We start from the raw sequence: 10,281 nt of genomic DNA, 5'->3' as shown, positions 1-10,281 counted from the left end.
GAAGAAAGAATACATGCCATGTCATCTTTGGAACACAAGCAAAGACAAACAACAAGACGCGGCTCGTGTCCAGCACTCCTTTGTCCAGTGTCGAGAGCCGCACGAAGCGTTCTTCAAACTCCCTGAGAAGCGCTCACGCATTCATCCCCTTTCCGGGGGTCTCCACAAAATCCATGAAGTCTCGCTTTGATAACCGAAGTGCATCATCAAGCCTGTACCGTTTGAGGAGCCGCGCATCGAATTCTCCCCAGGTCCGGCATCCAGCCTGCACCTTGAGCACCTGTACGTGGATGCCCGGTGTCGCCACCCGAGGGAACCCAGCCAAACGCCTTTCCTCCGGGATGTCCGTCATCACCATTTCAGCTCGGTAGGCCACCAAATAACTCATGGAGTCCTTCCCATCGAACCGGCCTATTGTGCCGACAATTGCTTCAATGGCCCTATCGAGGGCACCCATGCCCTCACGAGCACTTACTATCCGATCGACTGTTGCCGCCATGGCTTCAGCGAGCTTTGATCCCCTCATCCTCTATTCCTCTGCCACCTTGTTTCACGTCGAGTTCACCAAATTATGTCATGTTATTTTGTGCGCACAGGAGAAACGAAGGTGGGACCGCGGGGGCCCTGAACCGAGGAATAATCGAACAGAGGAAGGAGCAACACGAAATCATGGCCGAGCCACGCACACAAATACATAGAGAACTCACAACGAAGATCGAGCAACGAATAAGGCAAATATATATTTATGATGAAGATTACAGCTAGCTAGCCGGTAAGCGTCAATGCGCTGACACCAACTCACACAACGCACATGGACAACGCGAGATGGAGCCTCTGACGGAAGCACTTGGGCTTTCCACGAAGCAGAGGCAGCCTCCCAAAACCTGCAGAGAACGACGAAAGATAGAGGAGAAGAGCTCGGTCCCAGTCTGACAGGACTTCGTCCTCCACAACGCGATCCCCACTCAATCCCCTTTCCTCTCCTTTTATATCCCAAGGAGAGAGAAACGTTACAGTATGTTACATCACCTTTATTCTCTGTCCTTTCAGATAGAGATACTCCTCGATTCCCTACCTAATGAATACACACTACCTAGGATATTCACATCGCCGACCTGTGCCTAACTATGTACAACATATCAAAACATGTGCCCGCGTGTAAGGGCCGGTTCATGCTCTCTATTCACCGATTCATCCTAGGGACGGTTTTTCTCCACGACACCATGTTACATGCTCGAACGAAGCACATAGAAGCCCACTATCACTTTGTGCGTGAGCAGGTTTTGAGCGGTGAAGTTGAACTTTGGTATGTTCAGACGGATCGGCAAGTTGCCGATATCTTAACCAAATCGCTTGGATTGGACAAGTTGTAGCACTTCACCGAAATGCTTGGTGTTCAGCAGCTTGATGTGCCGCACTTGAGGGGGAGAAAAGGAAAGGCAACGGATGGCATTGGACAAGGAACCGAAGAGGAACAAAGTACCAACAAAGGGGGAGACAAAGGGAAAAAGGAAGCCAAGTCGACGAAAGAAGTCGGCACGTCCAAACAAGTCGGAATGAGCGGCAGCAGTCGCAGAGTCAAGAAGGACAGAGCCGATCAGAAGGAGAAGGCCAAGACCCGGACATGGTCTGATGTGGTGAAGGGCCTGAAACCGCAAGACGAGTTGGAGAACACCGACTCGGACAAGAGCCGGAACAAATCAGGATTGATCGATTCGGACAAGAGCTGGAACAACTCAAAGGAAACCGATTCAGTTCAAGATTTGGAGAAACCGGATCAACTAAATACCAAACGGACACAGACCTAGTTGAAGTCGACACCAACACGAAGGAACCGATGGGTCGACAAGCGCCGGAATCGCAGCAGCGAGGGAGCTGAAATGGGCCTGTTGAGCAGACAAGTCGGCTGAGGAGTTCGACGTGCGTAGAACTAGAAGGGGTGCAACAAACAGGACCGGACCGGACGAGGAGCACAAGCAAGGCGGAGCAACGCCAGAAGGAGCCGCGTAGAAGAACCGGCTGCTACGAACACTGACACCACGATCCGACCTCAAGTTGAGCTTGAGGAGTGTTGAGCGGCAAGCTCAACCAGATCCGGATCGGCTGAATAAGCCTGAGCCGGATCGGTGAGCCGATGAGCGAGACTAAGCCGGTGAGCCGGGTAGCTGGATCAGAGCGATAATCGGAAGCCCAGTAGTAGCCTAAACTACTAGGTAGTCATTTTCTCGTAGTTAGTATAAGTCGCATGTAGGAATATTGAAGTACTTGTCAATACTTTTGTCAGTCCTTTATGGACTTGTATAAATAGTGTTGTTTAGCACATTGTATGTATAGAGTTACAGAGTGTTAGAGTGTTATTTTGAATTAAGTGTATGTTTTGCTCTCTCTGTCTCTCCCACATGTATTCTTTGTGCATTAAGTTCTCCATTAAACCTTCATCTTATTCGTTGTTGCTACCCGGTTGAGCCGGTTCTGTCTAACGCTTCCACACCTTAACATTCACACAAGATCCTCATTCTAGGGGAAAACGGAATACAGATTGAACAACGCATTGAAGTGATCAGCGCACCGTGACAATGTTTTGCATGCAAAAAGCTTCCAGTCATTTTAAAAAGAACTGCCCCACGAGACGCATTAAGGATCCCACCATGGAGACCTTGAATGGTCGGGACACCATAGGAAATCAAAAGCCTCCCCCACCACGCCCTGATAAGGCTGTGATGGAATGGCGAGTGGTGGGGAAATCCCATGTCCTACCTAAAACTCCACAGTCGCAAAATCCTCCATCGCTAGTGAGCCCCAATCGTACTTGGGTATACTGGTCATAAATGGATTGTAGATCAGGATTCGATCAAAGTACAACCCGATTGGCACATATGTACTCATGAAAACACATGGCTACGTAAGGTCAGTTGGAACCCTTTGCAATGGACATAGCGTGATCCTTATGCGGGGGAAGGAAGCAAACCCATCCCTTTCTTCCAATTCACAACTAGATTGGGTAGCCACATTCTAGCTCCTCAAACCGCCCAAGAGCCAGCTGCTGCGAAGGTCTGGCACACATTTCAAGTTCCTCCCACAATTATCACCAAGTTTTGGCAGAAAATCTGGAAACAACAACACGCGAGGCGAATTACCACGTTCCAATGGCTATTAATCCATAAGTCCCTACCGGTGGGAGCATGGCAAAGTGGGAACCTTAGCTCTCCTAATTGTGTAGAGTGCCCAAATGCAATAGAATCAATATGACACTCTTTGTGGGATTGCCTAGCATCTCATCGAATATGGCGGGGGTTTGGCCACTTGTTGCAATTATGCCAGGTGCAAGACTCAATCAAGTGGGGAAATATATGTTGGCTATCATGGCAGATCCCATTTGGCAGATACGAGCATCAAGAGGAGGGGATGACTTTGGTGATAAAAGCACAAGAGGTTTTTTTTGCCACCAGCGGCAATGTCCACTCAACTCCTCTTAATGACAAATCTCAAGTTGTGTTGGAATTGGTCAACCCAATAACTCTTTGGATTCTATGGAAACAACAATGTAGACGGGTCTTCTCCAACCAAACTGCGCATCCAACAAGGTTACTATAAGAGATATGGTGTGAAATTGTAGCCACTCTAAAGAGCCAATATGATGGCCTCAAGGGCAGCTCCAATGGATTTGAAAGACAACGAAATAGCCTTCATCCAACAATGGTTGTCCTCTCCCTTTCTTGAGTCAATGGGCATCCACATAAGATGGAACTATCGCGTCCCTACAGACATTTGTACATAATTGTCTCATTTGTAAAAATTTATAACTAATGGAAGGAGTTTTTTTTGGATATATATATATATATATATATATATTAGTATTCATACTTTTTCATTATATACATAATGGAACAAAAGACTTTACGGTATCTATGTATTATTGGAAGTTATCATGATTGATGACATATCAATCATAAGAAAACACAAGTTGTTTGGTCATCCTTTTATTCTCATGTAATAATGATCCTAGAAGTTAGACAATGCTTAGAGTGTCGATTCCATTAGAATTCACGTTTAATATCTTACAATGTTACTATAAGATAGTGGTACATTGTTGTGTTACTTTTGTCAACAAAATGATAGTGCAAGTTAATATCTTATGATGTTACTATAAGCTAGTGCTACATTGTTACATTACTTTTGTTGACAAAATGATAGTGCATTTTGTTCGCTAGGGTTTTGTTCCAACCCCTATCTCTATGTTGTGTTTTGATAGATCAAACAATATTTCATAAAGATCAGAGGTTCACATTGTTAAACATGATGGTAACGATCCCATGGGTCCATGTGATACATGATGCCGATAAAGATTCCTTAGTCTCGTTTGGGTTTTTGTTGATCAAACAAAAGTTTGGTTGTTTCAAATTATAGCCTTTTTTGAAGTGTATACAAAATAACACGTTAAATATAAATATGCCACATGCACAAATTATGAAGCCCAAATTGAGTATATTTGAGGCAATTGAGATTAGTTAAATGGATTCCTTTTGAAAGATCTAAGAAACTAATGAGGCACAAACATTAAGCTACCATTAGGGAGCATCAAAGGCCTAAGTCGAGACTCCACAAGCACGATAGAACATAAGACATGAGATGTCCAATAAAGCTTAGCATGCATCAACATGAACAATTTTACCTTTAGTGTCTCTATTTATTGTATGTTAATTTTCATTTATCAAGAAAGCATACAACACATTGGTTTGGTCTCATTGGCCACATTCCTCTCTTTATAGAGAAAGTAACACACATCTCCTTCTACAAACAATCTCAATAGTATCTAGTCACAATAACTTGTATCATTAAAAGTTGGTATGACCACCCTTCCTAAAAGGCACCATTTGTATTTTTCATTGCCCATTTGATCAATATTTAGTTAGTTGGCACTTTGATTTGGCAACTGAAGATAATATTATCAATAACATATAGTAGTTAGGAATGTGATATGATGCTTTCACATACATTCAAACATAGGCTTTTGACCAATATACAATAAAGAGTTAAATATTAGGAACATGAGTGATACTCCCATAGAAAAGTTACAACAATAAATATGTGATTTAAAGTAACCTTCTTTGGTATCAAAATCATTTTTAGCACACTTATAGTGCCATAGGTTGGTCAAGGAATTGATGCGTCAAAACTACTCAATATGAAAATATCTCATTGGGCCATTGGAAAATGCTTATTCTCTTTGAGGACATAAGTTTCAATGTAGGCCATAAGACCTTTGAGCACCATAGTCTGATGCCTCCAGCTATAATGTGAGATTATTATTGTTAGTATTTTCAAGGAACACCATGGTTTCATGCCACTAAGATAAGTGTTTAAGTAAACATATTTTTTAGCACCAATGATGGAGGGCATGTGTCCTTGCAAGTGGGTAGTTGCGCTTATGGGTTGGGCGCCTAAACGATTAGGCGGTAATGGTAGTATCTCATTAGTATAGAAATGTTTTTTTGGCAAAGATGACCTTAACGATGCTTTGTTCAACATTATGTATAGAAAAAATATTCACTAGGTAAAGTTGCTTGTCTTTAAAGCTAAAAGTACAACGTTATCTAGTATAAAATATTGTATTTTTAGAACTAAATATTTCTTGGCATCATTTAGATAATATTGTTAGTTTAAGTCACCATGATTCTAACTCGCATGTTTCTAGTAGGAACTGTTTCATTCTTGTGTTTTCATGATGTTTTTATGAGCAACTCAAAATGAATTCTGAAAGACAATGCATGATCCTTATATTAATCATCGCCATGAGTTTATTTAGGCTACAAAAATACTCCCATTCAAGATTGAAACTCAAGCTTAAATATGTGAAAGTTGAAAACAATTTGTAATTTCTTCTAATGATGTCCACGTGTTACATTGCATCAGGAAAACAATGTTATTGTGTCGACTATTATGGTGTGAAACCTAAATTTCTAGATAAAATGAAAGTCTAATAACTAGGATGTTGGAATTGGTTGCAATGTTTTATAGAAACATTATGTACCAAGGTTGTATTACTTGCGTAGAACTAATCAAGGATCTATCTCACAATGCAAAGATCTCTCGTAAAGAAGTGTTATGTAGCAGGGTTGGACACGAGAGAGAGAGAGAATTAGAATTAGAATTTTTATCGTCCATAAAGAGGCCAATTTTTTACCTTAGCTATGGGACCAGACTATACATGTGTTCTTGATATGTGTCCCCTTCCTAAAAAGGGGTATTCATACATTGAAGCACAATGTCTCCATGCATGAATAAGGCATGCTCATATGAGCTCAACCTTATAGGCGGTGTCTTAAGTATGCCACTTATATGTCATCATATCTTTAACCAATAGCAATGTCGAGCATGTGAAGAGCAAGTGACATTCATCCTCTACTATACCTTCATTGAATACTTTACATGCCCTCAAATTTGTTACATTTTGATACCATGATGCAACTTCAATGCCTAACTTGTGAGATCCAGTGCGAAGTAGTGTGAGGGCTCTACGAGCATTACTACTCATATTGGTAATGAGATAATGTCGGACATGATCAATAGGCATTCTTGCCTTATATTGAGACCAACATTCAGGGTTGACATTTACAATGTAATATTCTAGCTTTGTCCTCTTAGCATCTTCCCATTTCATCCTTAATGATTCCACCAACCTTTCCTCAATCATTACATAATGCATATTCTTGACTTTTGTAATGTATCTATATACCCTTTGGAGTGCCAATATCTCTATGGGCCGAACACATGTTTCCAAGAGCATAACCTGTAACTCCTAATTGTCTCCATAAAAACATCTTTTGACATTTCTCAATCTCATTCCATGCATTAAGAGAGATGGTGCCACGCCATACTTCTACTCCATAAAGCAATACTTGAGTTACCATGTCATTGAACAACATTAGTTTTACTTCCCATCCACAAGTATCACTTTGGTTGCATTGGTTCTCCAAAAGGTAATACAATCTCTAACCGGTTTAAGCCTAGATTCAATGCATGTACTCCATTTATTTTTGGTGGGTACATCAATACCAAGATATTTAAAGCTTTGAACAAATTGTATATGTTCACCTCTATTATGTGAGCATAGGGTAATGATAGGGTTGGATGGTTTGCATTGCCATCATGTTTGTTTTCTCCACAATCACTCCTAGTCCACTATTATGGCAAAGTTCTTCTAATACCCCAAGTAAATGTTGTATACTATCCGCATCATATGAGAAGAGTACCACATCATCTGCATATAAAAGCAATAAGATAACACATTGCATCAATTTAGGGGCATTCAATCCTTCTTCTCTTCTCAACCTTTTTCGCCACTTCTTCTAATTTATCAATACATAAGCCAAAGAGTGTGGGTGATAGTGGACATCCTTGCTTGACCCCCATGTTACTTAAAAAGTTCTTTGAGAATCCACTGTCCATTTTTAATTGGCATTTAACTTGTTCATATAGGCATGCAACAACAACTCGGTACTCTAATGGCATGTCAATCTCTAGCATTCTATTCCAAAGCTCAATTCGTGGTACGGTATCAAAAGCTTTCTTAAAATCAACAAAACAACAATAAAGTGTTTTTTCTTGTAGTCAACTCTCTTCCATGATTACTCTCAATGTGACCAAATGGTCCACGATGGAGTGTTTTGGTCTAAATCCTGCTTGCCCAAGTGCTCTTTTGCTTGTACTTTCAACCCATGTGCTTATCTTTTACTCCATAGTAGTGCTTTATAATTTAGCAATAGTTGAGCTCACATTATTGTACGATAATTTGATACTTTTCTTTACTCCAGCTTTAAAGATTGGTTTAATCCAATTCATAAGCCAATCATTTGCTTTATAACTTGCCTTATAATTGTCATTATACAATGACAAGTATGTACCTTGTCCATTTTAAAAGCTCACTATCAAGTACCTATTTTAGACCATATAGATTCTTCTTTAACCAACTTACTATTTCATTATTGCGTAGTTCTATGCATTGAAAACCTAGTGGAAGATGAACATCCTTACTTATTGTGTACTTAGTGTATATTAAGGTAATTTGCAAGAAATATGAGAACTTGTTGGGCGGGCATGATAATTAAAGTATGTAGATGTATGTGTATAGGTACTAAGGTATTCATTCCATCGCACACAGATCGTGCTGAATAGCCCTAACCCTAACCCTAACCCTAGGGAGAACACACAATAGGCCTGCAGTAGAAGTATACATATTATATGTATGTATGTAGAGGAGAGAGATCTGCACCATTAATCGTAATCTTAAAACCCTAAAACCTAATCATCAGCCGTAGAAAACAAAACCTCTGCTCCGATTTCCGATTTCCAAAGACCCTAAACCCCTGTGTTACGGGCATGACCATATAATATCCCGTGGTAAGAATTTACCGTAGTATTCTATACACGTGGATAAGTGTGAGGGTTAAAGGAGAGTGTAAAGAAGGGGAGGATTACTTTTAATCCTCGGGATTGAGACAACCCATTAGGTCAAGTGTGAACTTGCCTGGGGGCCTTGGGTTTCGCTATAAATAAGAGGCCTAGCTACCCTCATTTGAGGATCTTTTGACTACATCGAGACTCTGCTCGTGTGGTGGGTCAACTCTTGTAGCGAGCGCGCCAGCACCAGGTACGACTCGACGCCACGGCGGTGGTATGGGACGCCGATCGAGGCTCGAGTCCGTCTCGATCCCTTCGCTCGGGGGTGGTCGGGTGGATCGGCACCCTTCTTTCTCTTTCTCCTTTCTATCTATCTTTTCATTATCCTTATCTTAAGCTTACATTAGTACTATGATCTATAATATTTGGTATCAGATTTTTTTACTAATGTTTCTTTGTTTTTCATTTGTCTTTTGATTGATGCTGATCGATCATTGTGCGGTTGGCCTTGATCCAGACAACGATCAACAAAGAACTTCGGTAACTCTTTCCATATTTTTTTTTCTATTCTCTCTTCTCCCATCTAATCATGTGTTTAGTTTATATGTAATTTTTTTCATTAAATCAATGATGTTGTAGTGGTCTTTAATTGATTATCTAAAACGTTTACATATGTGCACGGGGTCAATACCTCGTTTGACATATTAATAATATGTGATGAGTGTCGTATGCGTACGAGGTTAATACCTCAATTACGTATTACGTTCACGAACATATGTTACGTTTGCGTATGAGTTTAATACCTTAATTTGTTGTAAACGATATGCGTTTGGTCTCGTATGCGTAAGAGGTCAATACCTCCATTGCGTATTACGATGATCTCTTATTTGTGGATGTTTCGTGTGCGTAGAGGTATATACCTCGATTACGTATCTCGATCACATCATTTGTGGCTATTTACTATAACGATATGTTGAATATAGGCATATGTGGTCACATATATACGTATTTGATCGTATATATGTGATAAGTAACCATATGTGTATATTCGTTATTACGTGATTATGTCGAAAGTTGTCATGGTCGGGAAAAGGATGTTGGTGGCCGTCCTCACATTTTTGTGAGAATGGCGTTGTCACCATTCCTTTTTCAACAATTTTTTATTGTTGACAACCCCGTTGATGACCTCGATTTCGTTACGTAAAGAAACGCAATAGCCATAATGATGTTGAGTACGTAGGGCTTGACCCACTTCAAGTGAGGTCGCTCCAATGACGCACGTATCCAACATCCTTCCCTCGTTACATGGATACGATGCCACCATGAGCTCGTTCTTACGAGAGGCATTCGTAATGACGTGACCATGTGATGGCCCACGTGAGCCTACTACGAAACGAGGGCTCATTTGGCTTGACCATTAGGTTGCCCTTTGACATATGCCATCGTAATTACGAGACTTGAGGTTAGGTAACGTACCAACATAGTGTTGGTAAATGAGGGCGAAATAAGGACCCTTGACATATATGTTCTTTTAAAAAAACGTATATGATCAATTGCCTCGCATATCTCTTATACGCATCAAACATTAAGCATTCGAGAAGAGCAACTTACTTGGTTGGCTCAAGTGTTTAATGTATTTGTTCTCGAGGTCTCGAGTTCAAATATGACCAAGACCATACAACATCCTTGATACATATGACTATAACACATGTTTAGACTTAAGGTCTAAGTGCACCTCGGGGTCCTCGTAATAGGACTTAAAGAGCCGAAACCACTTATGTGGGCACCGAAACATAGTTTATTGTTAACATTTTTTTTTTCGTGTATAAACTATTCATGACGCGAACATACATGGTTGAGCCTCGGGGAGCCACCATGAAA

The 10,281-nt window shown here is 40.8% G+C and overlaps 1 long non-coding RNA gene across 1 annotated transcript; it reads right to left on the bottom strand.

Annotated features, from left to right (window-relative positions):
* Window positions 1-7,486: 7,486 nt before the first annotated feature.
* On the bottom strand, window positions 7,487-7,758 carry LOC147853848 (uncharacterized). The gene is made up of 2 exons (XR_015531205.1): window positions 7,645-7,758; window positions 7,487-7,604 (listed from the first exon to the last, which is right to left on the bottom strand). It is a non-coding gene; the product is annotated as an uncharacterized LOC147853848 (long non-coding RNA).
* Window positions 7,759-10,281: the final 2,523 nt, after the last annotated feature.

Source organism: Azolla caroliniana, unplaced genomic scaffold (genome assembly GCF_043228905.1).
Source record: "Azolla caroliniana isolate FFs.n. ecotype wild unplaced genomic scaffold, voAzoCaro1.0.p SCAF_16, whole genome shotgun sequence".
Lineage (NCBI taxonomy): Eukaryota > Viridiplantae > Streptophyta > Polypodiopsida > Salviniales > Salviniaceae > Azolla > Azolla caroliniana.
Note: the sequence above shows the minus strand (reverse complement) of the source record. Positions and strands in the feature narration are given on the sequence as shown.